At 34.6% G+C, this 15048-nt stretch overlaps 1 pseudogene; it reads right to left on the reverse strand.

Moving 5' to 3' along the window:
• Positions 1-3378: 3378 nt before the first annotated feature.
• On the reverse strand, positions 3379-3642 carry LOC110217924 (small integral membrane protein 12-like; annotated as a pseudogene).
• Between the last annotated feature and the right edge of the window lie 11406 nt (positions 3643-15048).

The following is a 15048-nucleotide window of genomic DNA, read 5'->3' on the forward strand; positions in this document are numbered from 1 at the left end:
CTCCCTAGGAAAAAATCTCCAGGGCCAGATGGATTTACATATGAATTCCATCAAACATTTAAAGAATAATTAATTCCAATACTATATAGACTATTTGGGAAAATAGGTGAAGAAGGAGTCTTACTAAATTCTTTTTATGATACAAATATAGTGCTGATACCTAAACCAGGAAGAGGCAAAACAGAGAAAGAAAATTACAGAACAGTTTCTCTAATGAATACAGATGTGAAAATTTTAGGTAAAATATTAGCAAATAGATTACAGCAACTTATCACAAGAATAATACACTATGACCAGGTAGGAGTTATACCAGGCATGCAGGACTGCTTCAATATTAAGAAAACTGTCAGTATAATTGATCTAACAGAAACCACATTATCATCTCAATAGATGCAGAAAAAGCTTTTGATAAAATACAACACCCATTCCTATTAAAAACACTAGAGAGCATAGGTATAATTGGAGTCTTCCTTAAAATAATAAATAGCATCTACCTAAAACCTTCAGCAAGCATTATATGTAATGGGGATAAGCTAGAAGAATTTCTAATAAGATCAGGTGTGAAACAAGACTGTCCATTATTAGCGCCGTTGTTCAATATCATACTGGAAACATTAGCTTTAGCAATAAGAGAAGAAAAAGAAATTGAAGGTATTAGAATAGGCAAAGAAGAAACAAAGCCATCACTCTTTGCAGATGACATGATGATATACTTAGAGAATCCTAGAGAATCAAGTAAAAAACTACTTGAAATAATAAACAACTTTAGCAAAGTTGCAGCCTATAAAATAAACCCACATAAATCATCAACATTTCTGTATATTACCAACAAAGCACAACAGCAAGAGAAGAAAGAGAAATTCCATTTAAACTTATTCTAGACATTATAAAATATTTAGGAGTCTACCTGCCGAAACAAACCCAGGAACTCTATGAACACAATTACAAATCACTTTTCACAGAAATAAAGTCAGATCTAAATAATTGGAAAAAACATCAGTTGCTCATGGGTAGGCCAAGCTAAAAAAATGACAGGTCTATCTAAGCTAATTTACTTATTCAGTTCCATACCAATCAAACTACCAAAAAATTATTTTATAGAGTTAGATAAAATAATAACAATATTAATTTGGAAGAACAAATGGTCCAGAATATCAAGGGAACCAATGAAAAGAAATGCAGGGGAAGGTGGCCTAGCCATTCCAGATCTTAAATTGTATTATAAAGCAGAAATCATCAAAATTGCTTGGTTTTTGCTAAGAAATAGAGTGGTAGATCAGTGGAGTAGGTTAAGTATGCAAGACACAGTAGTCAATGACTATAGTAATCTATTATTTGATAAACCCGAAGACCCCAGCTTCTGGGTTAAGAACTCACTCTTTGACAAAAACTGCTGGGAAAACTGGAAAAGACTAGGCATAGATCAAAATCTCATACCATATACTAAAATAAAGTCAAAATGGGTTCATGATTTAGATATAAAGACTGATACTATAAGCAAACTGGAAGAACAAGGAATAGTTTACCTATCAGATCTATGGAGAACAAAATTCATGACCGAATAGGAGATAGAGAACATTATGAAAAGCAAAATGGATAATTTTGATTACATTAAATTGAAAAGTTTTTGTACAAACAAAGCCAATGCTACTAAGATTAGGAGGAAGGTAGAAAATTGGGAAAGAATTTCTACCACTAGTCTCTCTGATAAGGGCTTCATTTCTAAAATATATAGAGAATTAAGTCAAGTATATAAGAACACAAGTCATTCCCCAATTGATAAATGGTCAAAGGATATGAATAGGCAGGTCTCAGATGAAGAAATTAAAGCCATCTATAATCATATGAAAAAATGCTTTAAATTACTTTGATTAGACAAATGCAAATCAAAACAACTCTGAGATACCAGATCACACCTATCAGATTGACCAAGATGACAAAACAAGAAAATTATAAAAGTTGGAGATGTGGGAAAATTGGAACACTAATGCATTGTTGGTGGAGTTGTGAAATGATCTAACCATTTTGGAGAGCAGTTTGGAACTATGTCCAAAGGGCTACAAAAATGTGCATCCCCTTTGATCCAGAAATAGCACTTCTAGGGCTGTATCCCAAAGAGGTCATACAAATGGGAAAAGGACCCACATGTACAAAAATATTGATAGCAGCTCTTTTTATGGTGACAAAGAATTGGAAATTGAGAGGATGACCATCAATTGGGAAATGGCTGACCAAGTTGTGGTATATGTATGTAATGGAATACTATTATGCTATAAGAAATGATGAACAGGCTGACCTCAGAAAAACCTGGAAAGACTTGTATGATCTGATGCTGAGTAAAGTGAGCAGAACCAAGAGAACGCTGTACACAAAAAATCAGTTTGTGTGATGACTAATATTGAAAAACTTAACTCTTCCCAGCAATACAAGGATCTAAGACATCTCCAAAGGCCTAGTTATGGAAAATGCTATCCACATCCAAAGAAAGAACTATGAGAATTTGAATGCAGATTGAAGCATACTATTTGCTATTTTTTTTCTCTTCTACTGAGTTTTGTTTCCTCTTTCTTGTGGCTCCTTCTTTTGGTTCTAATTTTTACTTACAATATCACTATTGTGAAAATAGGTTTAATAGGTATATGTACATATAGCCTATATCAGATAGTGTGCAGTCTTGGGGAGGTTGGTCGGGAGGAAGGAGGAGAAAAATTTTAAACTCAAAAGCATATGGAAGTGATTGTTGATAAATCAAAATAAATTAATAAAAAAAGTAAACATAAACACTTTAGAATTCATACCCAAAGAATTCTGGTTCCAGGAATGCTAGTAACATCCCACTAGCCAAAACAACCAGTGGAAGGAGACAAAGTTGGATCCCAAATTCTGGCTATGTTCATATGAAGCCGAACTCAAAACTCCATTCCCAGAGACTGATATGTGTTGTGAATTTCACTAATCATTGAACAGCAATCACAGAGCCAACTCCAACATCTCACTGAGGGTATGATGAGTTATTCCTTTGTAAGCTTCCTCCCCCTAAACTCCCAAACTCAGGAATTCTTGACATGAAATAAAGGGAACCCTGTATACCAAGGAATATAAATTCTCTCTGATAGTGTCTCTACATGGGCTAAACAACAACATGTAAGAGTAATAGGGTATTAGAAGCAAAATACTCATAGAGATTGATGGAAATAAACTGATGATCAAAGGGAAGGAGAATGGAAACAAAGGAGGAGGAGGGAAAGGAGAAGAATAAAGGCTCAGAAGAGGAAGCAAATTAAACCAGATATAGGTTCTAGGAAGGTTTGGGTTGATGGACATGGACTGCCACTTCTGCAGGCTCTTAGAAGGGACAATAGGGCCCAGGACCCTCCATTAACTCTTCTCAGGATGGTTTCTGTTCAATATGACTTTGAGAACAAACTCAAGCGTGTCTTTAAGCCTCACTACCTGCCTGAGGTCCTTACTTAATTGTTCTTCCAACTTTTAGTCTTCCCGACACTCTGAAATGTTCTTTTCCTCCTCTACAGGATGAGATGCCTTCTCCCTTAGTTAACTACAGCCCATGGCCCAAACCACGAAGGCTGCAGGGAATGTGATGGTATAGATATACATCAGTCGCCAAAACACAGGCTGCATGGCATCTGTGCCTCTTGGCCATGCTCCCAGGACCTGCTCTGCACTGTAAGCAGACTTCATTATTCATTTCATATTGAAATGGAGGCTTGTTGAAAGGATCTCTTACTAAAAGGAGGCAGAAAATATAAGGTCGCTCTCTGTTTTTTCTTCCTTGCTAAGTATGAGACCAATTCTGTTGTTCCCAATGAAAATATTAAGTGTTGGTAAGGGGCTGAAGTCAAAGAGGGTATTAAAGGAAAGCTCTCAAGGTTTTCAGAGCCTCCTATTCTTGACTCTGAATTTCATATAATGGCATTGGACTAATAAGATATGGGGCCATATGTGGCCCTCTGGGTTCTCAAGTGTGGCCCTTTGACTGAATCCAAGCTTCAATAACCGATGCCCTTAATAAAAGGATTTGTTCTATAAAACTTGGACTCAGTTAAAAGGCCTCACCAAGAACTTAGAAGGCTACATGTGGCCTCGAGCCTGCAGATTCCCCACCCCTGGGGTTCCAACTCTTAGTCCTATCAAAACAGAATATGGGGCCCTTTTCATATCATCTAGAGGTAGCAGAACAAAAATTTTTTACAACATACATTAATAGAATCAGAGTTAGAAGGAACATTAGAAGTCATGCTTTACTATTCCTTTCTTAACCTGTCCAATTTTTGTGATCTTTAAGTTGGTTTATTTTCTCTTCTCTTGTCCTTTTATTTGTTCTCATTTAGAATTTCTATTAAAACAAAATGAAGGAATCCCATTTAGCATTTGTCGTTGATGGAGACTTTTCCTCAAAATACTAATGAGAAAATCAATGAGATGATAGGTAACTCATCAGTTGTTCTGAGCAAGGCAGTGAAATTGGTAGGTGGCAGCTGACTCCTTAACAGGAAAAAATGCATCAAGTAACAAGAATTTGCTTCTGTTATTCTCTAGTAGCACACAAATGAGCAAAAAGAAAGAAAGAAAGAAAGAAAGAAAGAAAGAAAGAAAGAAAGAAAGAAAGAAAGAAAGAAAGAAAGAAAGAAAGAAAGAGAAAGAAAAGAAAAGCCAATGACTATAAGGAAACCAAAAAGCCTATCCCCTGAGCCTTTAAAAATTCTAAATTTGTAATCATAGCAGAACTATGACAAAGGGGCTCCTTATTTTCTTCTATGTGCCATTAATCAATTTTTACATAGTTCACTTCACAGGTAGACCTTGTTTGGGTATGAGGTACATTTAAGATAATGGTTAGAACACTAGACTTTGGGGCTAAAGACATGGATTCAAGGTCATGCTTTGCTATTTGATAACTGTATGATCATAAGTGAGTCATTCATTCTACCTGTCTAATCCTTAGCCCCTTCGCCAGTAAAATGGAGATGATATTTGCTCTGTATTTTAGCACAATCGTGTGATAAAGAAATCACTTTGTAAAATTTAAAATGCTATATAAATGTGAGCTATGATTCAAGAAAATAAGTGCTATAAATTTTTGTTCACTTAATTTTATTTTAAATACCCAAGAGAAACTCCCTATTTGAAGTTATGTGGTGGTGAATATTTTTATAAAATAATCAAATAAGTTACCTTCTACGCTACCAAAATGAACCCTTCCTCAATTCCCCACATGTTTTTAATGTCTTTATCAAATTATTTTGTATTATATTTGGGTACATAGTGTACCCCTCCTTTAGAGGAGAAATCCTTTGAGCATAGGAACTATTTGATTTTTGTACCCTCAATATCTAACACAGCACTTTGTACACAGTATCTGATTCATAAAAAGCTTGATGAATTTCCTATTTTGTGAATGTGACTTTCAATGTATAACTAGATGTCCTGAAGTGATGTTTGCATGATGTAAAAATTTCATCACTGGATTTCTATGATGGATAGGTAGGTTATTGTTTTGTTGAAACTTACCTTTTGAATGTGAGCACTCCTGGTCCTATATAGCTATACCTCCACTTTGATATCTGCAAATGACCTACTTTTTAGTGACCAATATCTGTTCCAAGGGGATTTCTCTGTCTATGTGTAGATAACAGTGGAGAAAAGGTTTATGTAACTACCCTGGCTCCCCAGCAGAGAGCCCAGTCTTTTTTAATCCATGTTTTGTCAAGGGAAACATACCATACCCATACTTTTGCTTAGTCTTAGAAATTACGCTTTAAAAAATATAAAATCACTAAGATTCTTCTATATAGAACTCAGTTGAGATAGGCTAAACCAAAATATACAACAAAACAACAATCCAGACAGTGTCCATGTTCCATCTATTCCTTTTTATCTTACAACTGAAAACGAACATGGAGGTCATTGACTCTAACATTCTCGTTTTTCAGAAAAAGAAAATGAATCAATCAATAAAACAACCAAAAGCATGTAAGTCCTTACTATGTAGAAGGCACTGTGTTAAACTTTTGGGATTAAGAAAGAAAAATAAAAATGCCTGAATTTAAGTAGTTCCTATTCTAATGGTGAAGAAAACACATAAAAAATTAGATACATGTAAGATACATATAGAGTAGACAGAAGATCACTTCAGATAGGAAGGCACTTGCAACTGGGGAATGAGAAAAGGCCTTTGGTATAAGAAAAATGAGCCAAGACTTTAAAGAAGCCAGTAAATTTAAGAAACAAAGGTGAGAAGGGGGTACATTCCAGGTATGAAAGATAGTCCATGTGAAGACACAGAGACAGGAGATACAATATCATGTATGATGAACAACAAGAAGCCAGTATAACTGGATTGTGAAGTCAATGGAAGGGGAGTAAGTATATGATAACTGAAAAGATAGGAAGTGGGTAGATTATGAAGAGCCTTAATTGCCAAGCACATGACTATATTTGATCCTCAAAGGAGTAGGACACCCTTGTAGTTTATTGAAAGGGAAATGTGACATGATGAGACCTACTCTTTAGAAAAATCACTTTGGCAATTGTCTGTAATCCATAGATGTAAAGTAACGCACTTAAGATGACCTAGGTTGTAAATGGCAGAGCTGGTACTTGAACCCAGTTCCTCTGGTTTAATATTTTTTTCCATTGTACCATGCACCTTTTCAGGAAACTGTGACAACGAATAGACATATTCACAAATAGCAGGTCAAGTGTCAACCAGAGGTGCTCAGGGAAACTCTCTAGTAGATATAAGATAACTCATACTTGAAGTAATATCTATTGGGAGCCCAACTCAAGTTTTAACTGTCATTGAGACTATTTAGACTTTAGGCAGAGCGTTGCCAAAAGGAGGGCATCATTATTTTCCATGTGCTCTATTGTGAAACCTATTTATTTTCTTTGACCTGTACATTTTCATTTTTTGAGGAACTCAGTGGACTTCAGTGGGAGTTGTGACACAACATCAGGTAATGTGTCAGAAAGTAAATTCCCAGATTAGTCAAATAGAAACCAGAGAAATAAGAAATTGTCCAAAATATAGCTGACTCATTTACATCACATAAGAATATCTGAAAGTGGTATCTCTTGCAGTATTTACCTTAGAGGTCAACGTACAGTAGATTTATAAATGTTTTGTAATCCTGAATTGTAATATAAAAATGACATTATTATTCCAGGTTTAGGAAATTGCATGAGCAGAAGGTTTTATAAGTGAGTCAGCAAAAGGTGTACATAGAAAACTAAGGTTAGTCCAGCTTAGCTGGAGAATAGATCATAGGAATCAAAGGCATGTGAGATAAATTTGGGGGAAAAAATATCATACCAGATTGTGGAGGGTCTTAACTACCAGGCCAGGGAGTTAACAATTTATTTGTGGGCAATAATCAGTTATTAGAGCAGGTTTACTTAACCTGGAATTTATGAACTGGTTTTTAATTACTTTGATAACTATTTCATTATAATTTAATATAATTTCATTATATTTTTGATAACTATTTCATTATAATTTTAATCATTTATGCATGTAAAACAAAAAGAATCCATAGCTTTTGACAAACTGCAAAAGGGATTTGTGACAAATGAATAAATTAAAAAATGCTGTTAAAAACTTATTATAGGCTAATGAGAAGAGAAATTGTATGATGAAAGCTTTACCTGGATCTTTACTAAATTGTCTGGATCGGTTTTTAATTTAAAAAAAAATTGGCAGATGTGGATAGTGAGCTACTGTAACATTTCAAAGATTATGGGAAAAAAAGAGAGCTAGCACAACTTTGGAGAAAGGCAAATGCCTTCCCAAATTTCAAAAAAGAGAATAAAATAGATTTTTGAAAGTACATTCCATTCAACTTTTACTTAGTCCCCAGTAACCATCTAAAATCAGTTGTTAAAGAGTTGGTTAGTGAACATTTAGAAAATGAAATCGTTATCAAAAAGAGCCAGTGAGGCTTCATCCAGAACTGGTCAGATCAAATTAGCCTTATTTCCTCTTTCAACAGTATAATTAGACTCATATATCAGAGGTGGAAGGGGCTGAGCAAATAGAAATATCTATATTTTTAACAAATTATTTGATAAAGTACCTCATATTATCTTTCTGTATAAGATGAGAAATTATGGGTGAGATGTTTGTACAGTGATACGGATTTGGATGTTTTTTTCATCCTCATCTTTCTTGACTTTTTTGCTACATTTGAAAATGGTGGCTGTCCTCTATTCTTGAATACCATCTTCTGTATTGGTTCTCTTCTTATCTTTCATACAATTCCTCCTCATATCATCCATAATCTAACCCTAAACCGTGGTTGTATTCGGAAGTTGTGCTGGGCCTTTGTCTCATCTCTTTCTACATTTTTGCTCTTGCTAACCCCATCTATTTACATGAATTTAAATATTAATCAATAGCTAATTTTAGATTGATTGATAACTACAAGATGTATATTTCCAACTTTAGTCCCTTTCTTGAATTTCAGTCTCATGTTACCAACTGCTTATTAGATGTTTCAAATCAAATGTCTTGTAGGCATCCTTAACATATATATTTTTTTCTTTACTGGTTGGTGCATTTAAAACTGGTCATTTTACTGAACCCCCAAAATAATCATTAATGATTTCTTATTACTTTGGAAGGAGGTTTGTGCTTAGCCCTGTGTTGTTTAGTATTTTTTATCAGCAACTTGGATAAAGGCATAGATTGTATGAATATCAGATTTGCAGATGGTACAAAACTCAGAGAAATAGATAACACACTGGTTAACAAAGTCAGTATCCAAAAAGAGTCCTGACAGGCTATAGCCCTGGGATAAATCTGACTAAATAAAAAATGAATAGAAAAAATGTATTCTTAAATTTAGGTAAAAAATACCAATTTCAAAATTATAAAATTATAAGATAGGGTAAGATAGCAGTAGTCTTAAAAATACTTTGCAGGTTTTAGGGGATAGTGAATTCAGTGTGGATCAGCAGTGTGATATGACAGTCAAAATGGTAATGCAATATGGAACAAAATTCAGAAACGCCTGTCTCCCAGGAAAGTCAATCCTAGTCAGGTCATATTAGGATTGTTGTGTTCAATTCTGGGCACCATAGCTGAGAAATAACATGAATAAGCTAGAGAGGAAACAGAGAGGGGCAAACAATAAGGCAAAAGACCTGATGTTCATGCCAGATGAGAACTGACTGAGGGAACTGGACATATTCAGCCTGAAGAAGAAAAGGCTTAGTGGGAAGATGATACCTATTTGAAGAGATATTAGAAATCTGAGTTGTTCTGCTTGTCCAAAGAGGGAGAACTAGGTGAAATGAGCAAAAGTTACTAAGTAAGTTTAGCCTTTATATAAGGAAATGTCTAACAATAGAAAACTCGAAGAGTAGCATTGGCTGTCTCTAGAGTTTGTGACTCCTCAATGGGAATCCACACAATTTCTGGATGACCATTTGTCCCACATGCTATAGAAGGGATTATTCAAGTACAAGCTATATTTTAAAGCATTAGAGGTCAATTCCATTTGCAGTGAGATTCTGTGAGAAGTTTCTTAAGTTGTGTTGGTGAGAAAAGATTTTTTGTTTTTTGGGAAGCACATGGTTAATAGTCAGTCATGGAATGTTGGAAATTTGGAGGTTTCATTTTACTTATGGAAAAAGCACTGTATAAAGAAATTCTGTAATCCTATACCATGAAAGGTATCTTGATATTGCTAGTATCAGCAAATTTGCTGATACTGTTTTGCAAATAGAGAAACTTGTGATGAGAAGTTAAATGATTTGTCCATCATCACCCAGATATTTAGAGGCTGTAATTAAAAACCCAGGTTCCCTTACCTCTTGACCAGATGTGGACTGAAGTTCCAGCTTGCTAGCTAGATATTTATAAAAATGAATGCTTAATTTATCAATTTAATATCTAAATATTGTCATTCTTTATGATATAAGCATATATTATCACTCATTGATGTTCTTCTTGTTCAGTAGTTAGATTCATAGAACAATTTAGAATTTCCCTGGAAATTATTCTGGACTGATAATTTCCAGTCATATTGATGTTAAAGTACAATACCATACTACATGAGGAAAACATTGATATGTCCCTGGTGGAGGCCTGATTATTTTGGATAATGCTCATTACAACAAATCAAATTAAATAATTTGGCGGTCTCCTTGACATTTATTGTAATGGAATTTCACCCATACCATATGTGATAGTTAGTGTAGGCCAAGTAGCTGAGTTGTTTAGAACATGTTTTTACTAATCAATTCCAGGCTTCAGGTCTAATCTCTAATTATCTAATATGCTTGGCAGAGAATTTACAATCTGATTTCTTTCCAACCAGGAATTCAAAAAATCTTTATTGTTAGCCACAAAGAGGAATGGGCAAAATGAGTGTTGATGTGTTCCCTGAAGATATATCCTCAACCATTTATTAAACATCTATTATGTGTGAAATGCTGTTCTAGGCACTGAGACATAAAGAACAAAACAAAAATGAAAAAGTTAACTCTGTCCTCAAGGAGCATATATTCTACCAGAGAAACAATTCTTACAACATATCTTACTGGTGTGGGTCTTAAAAAATGAAAGCAAAGATGATAGATGGCATATGTTTCCTTTAATGAGTTCAGAAATATATTGCAAAGTAGAAAAGTACTGATTAAAATATTGTAAGCCCTTTAATATATGTATGTTTATACATATAAATATGTATGTATAATATAAATTAAATATTGTATTACAAAGCCACCTGAAAGGAAAGAAATCATATTCCTATGGTAGTGATAATTACCATGCTTTCTGTAACTATCCCATGGTCCCAACTACAGTTGGTAGGAAGAATGCGATTGTAATTTTACAATAGGAAGAGATGTATAGGAGATCACTTAGTCTAACTTTTTCTATTTATAGAAGAGGAAACTGGGACTCTAAATGGGAAGACTTGGTCTATATTATGCAGTTAATCAGTTGCAGAATTAAGACTAGATAATTCACTTCCAGTCCATTGCACTGTCCTATCTTTCTTATATCCTTACATTTTACACCACAAGCTGATGAAAGCAAGGGAGTATCTGTCCTTTAGAACAAAAGGAAATTAACAGCCTTAATACTGTTACCAACAACAATAGTTGTTAAACATAAATCTTTATTTTGTTCTAAAACTACTGATTGTCGCTTGTGTTACATTAAAATTATTTTCTGATGCTCTTCGACTTTAAAAAATCTATAACATTTGTTATTAATCGTAGAATATTTATATGTGGCTGGGACTTTAGTAATCAGCTACTGCAATATCCTCAATTTGCAGGTGAGGAAACTGAGGCCCAATGAGGTGAAATTACCTACGTAATAGGTCCTACAACCAATAAGTGGCAGGCTTGAGATTTGAGCCCAGATTTTCTGACTGTAAGTTCAGTGTCCTTTCTATAATGCCATGATAAATATGACTAACTCAATGCAGCATGGTGCAATGGAAAGTGTATTGGACTTAGCAGCTGAGAATCTGGATATGAATCTCTGTTCTGCTGATTACTACCTCTGTGACCTTGGTCAAGCAATTATTCTCTTTGGTCCTTAGTTTCTTTACGTTTAAAATGAGAGGATCTGAATAGAGGAGGAACTCTAAGGTCCCATCCAATTCTAAATCGATTGTGCTAAACTTGCATACTATATTTTTTAATTTGTTTTTTAGAAGGAAAAATAAGCAGCTCTGCTCTAAAATAGCACTATCTGGAAGCATCACTGAGAGGTTACAGAAGAACATTGACTATCTATGTTAAATATCATTGGAAAGTATCACCCTCTTTTCTCTGTTTAAAAAAAAAAGCTCATTCAGACCCAAGCATTAATGAATTGCATTTGAAAGATGTTTGTGTATCCACTGGGCAACCTAAATCTTAATTAAAATTCATGAAAGATATGTTGTTCCTTCTTACTGACACTAAATGGGCTATTGATTGTTTCTGCAAATGGACTGAAAGCAAGGATGCTGTCATTTATTCCTGAATTGGAGCTTGAAGATACTGAAAGGTTTATGGCATTGCTATATATGAGATAGTGCCAATTTGAAAGTCTCCCCAAATGAGAATTATGGAACATAAATGGGGATATCATATCATTCCCTTTATTAGAGCTGTATCTTTATTAATAGCATTTGTCTCTAATAACAATGTTCAGAAGTAGCTGATCTTGCAGTGACTTCTTTTCCTGGGCCACTGTTTCTCTGGGAGACATTCTGAGTATTTAATGTTATAAAATTATGGGATTTTAGAACTGGAAAGGACCTTAGATCCAACCTCATCACCTTTTTATGCATGAGGAAACTGATGCTCAGAAAGGCTTAGTGGCTTTTCTGAAGGTCATACTACTAGCTCTTTCTGGACCCAGAATTAGGCCTGACTCCTAAACCAGTGTTCTTTTGACTATTCTATATTTGTCAATTCAAATTATTTTATAATCTAATTAAATACTTAATATGTTGTGATTTCGGGAGTGTAGTCATGAGTTCACATCCCTCCTCGTACTTATGAGCAGAATGAACAGAAGAAAGTCATTTAATCTCTCTGAGCCTTAAGTAACTTTCTAGCATGATATATATGAATTACAATTTTCACACTGATCAAAATAAAGAACTTTAATAAAGGAATGTACTGTATAAGCCACAATGACCCATTTTACATTACTATACCTGCCTCAGTGTAGTGGAATAAGGACGCAAGGGTAAATAAATGGGAGCAGGATATCGTTTGCACATCTTTTTAAGCCTACTGGGTTGGTTGCCAAATGGAGGAATATCTAGCCAAAAGGTAGATGATCAAAAAGTGGCAATTGGATAGCAACTTCGGTGCTATGCTAGAGGTGTGTCATATGCTTGTTGGCTACTCCCTCAAAGACAGTCATATGTTGGGTCCCAGAGTGAGCTGCTACCTTGGGCTTTAGGGGCATCCTTGTAGGGGCTAATTCTAGAACCATAGTTCCTACCAGTGTTTCTCATTCACAATTAGACAGTAGGTTTAATAAGCTTTTAGCAAAGGGATTTACTGAGATAGTATAATAAGAATAATTGTTATAAAGCATTCCCCTTAGTAGCCAACGGTACCACACTCTTACAAATGTATAGAATATTCATGAAAAGAATGAACTCAAATGTAGAAGTACAATAATAGCAGGATACCTAAAGTATACATTTGTAAGAAAGGGTAGTGCACAGCTCCTGGTTTTGAAAGGTCTAGAAGTCCTTTCTTTTTTGATAGAATCCACATGCAGATACTCTTAGATACAGCACTGTTTATTTTTACATGTGCCTTTGCTCTAAGTTTGCTCACTGGTTGTGTTTTTAAATTATATATAAACATACATGTATGTATATGTGTATATATGTATATGCATGTATACATGTGTATATGTATGTATGGCATATACATGCGCATGTGGCATATATACATATATATGTATATATGGCATGCATACATATATATATATATATATGAATAAATGAACATAACTACATATTCTATATATGAATAAACACAATAAAGTATATATCATATATAAGAATACATGTAAGTTTATATTATGTTAATAAATACATGTATGTATATATTTTATGTGAATTATATGCATATAATTATATGTGTGCATGCAAGTATAAATTACATGTGTGTGTATGTATATATACATATATGTATATATATATAAATGTGGGTATAAATAGATGTGTGTATGTATATATAAATGTATGTGTGTGTAAATAGATGGATAATTATAATGTCTTTGCTATAGACTCTATAATATATAATATGGAAAGGAGTGTGTGCATGTGAGGGAAACAAATAGAAACTTGACTACTTAGAAGAACAGAGAAACACTTAATGATGAGCAATGTTACCCATTGCATTCAACAACCAAATAAAATAAAAAGCAGATAATGGAGAATATTCCCTATTGGTCCAGCAGGTTCTCAGAGTGAGCATTGTCTTGTGAGTCCCTGCTGAATTCCCTTAAAAAATGGAGTTGCAAATTATCTCACATGAAACAGACAAGAAAAGGCTTTTACAGTGGAGGGGAAATGGGAGATGGTGAGAGGGAATGGGTGAATCTTATTCTCGTAGGATTTGGTTTAAGGAGGGAATAACATACACAATGGGGTAGAGAAATCTATCTTACCCTTCAGGAAAATAAGGGGGGGAAGGAGACAAGATAGCAGGGGGATGATAGAGGTGAGGGCAGGCTGGGGGAGGGGATAATCAAAAGCAAATATTTCTGAGGAAGTCCAGGGTCAAAAGAGAGAATAGAATAAATTGGGGGTAGGATAAGATGAAGGGAAATATATGTAGTTTTTCACAACAGAACTACTATGGAAGTGTTTTGCATGACTACACATCTATAACATGTATCAAGATGCTTGCCTTTTCAATGAGGGTGGGTGGGGAGGGAGGGAGGGAGAAAATTTGTAACCCAAAGTTTTAAAAACATATGTTAAAAATTAAACAAAAATTTTAACACTGGTCCTGAAGTCAGGAATAATATATGTGTGTGTGTGTGTGTGTGTGTGTGTGTGTGTGTGTGTGTGTGTGTATATATATGGCAATTAATAAATCACTGGTAACTTCAAAAAAACAAACAAAAAACCCAACAACAAAACAGAGTTGTGAGGCAGAAAAATGAAAAGGATCCAGCCACTACATGGTTCAAAATCAGTTCTGGAAAGCAGCCTCCAGCTGTTTCTGCTGCAATTGCCACTCTGTGTACCCTGTATGGACCCTCTGACTCTTACCAGTTCTTTTTAACTTTGTGTGTCTCCAGGATGCAATTTGAAATTGCCACTACAGGTTAAAAAAATTCCCTTCTAATTTTGAGCCCATTGGTATCTGGAATGAGAAAAAAAAACTGAAAACATCCTACAGCTACATTTTTAATAACCACATGCCCCAGAAAAACTACTATGGTAGAATACTAGCAGTGCCAAAAGGGAGGTATAAAGAAAGGATTCTGAGAATCCAGAAGAGGGATATCAGTTGAAGGTGATATGCTATGCATATTTCAAG

Source organism: Phascolarctos cinereus, unplaced genomic scaffold (assembly GCF_003287225.1).
Source record: "Phascolarctos cinereus isolate Bilbo 61053 unplaced genomic scaffold, phaCin_HiC Scaffold_5;HRSCAF=322, whole genome shotgun sequence".
Taxonomy (NCBI): Eukaryota; Metazoa; Chordata; class Mammalia; order Diprotodontia; family Phascolarctidae; genus Phascolarctos; species Phascolarctos cinereus.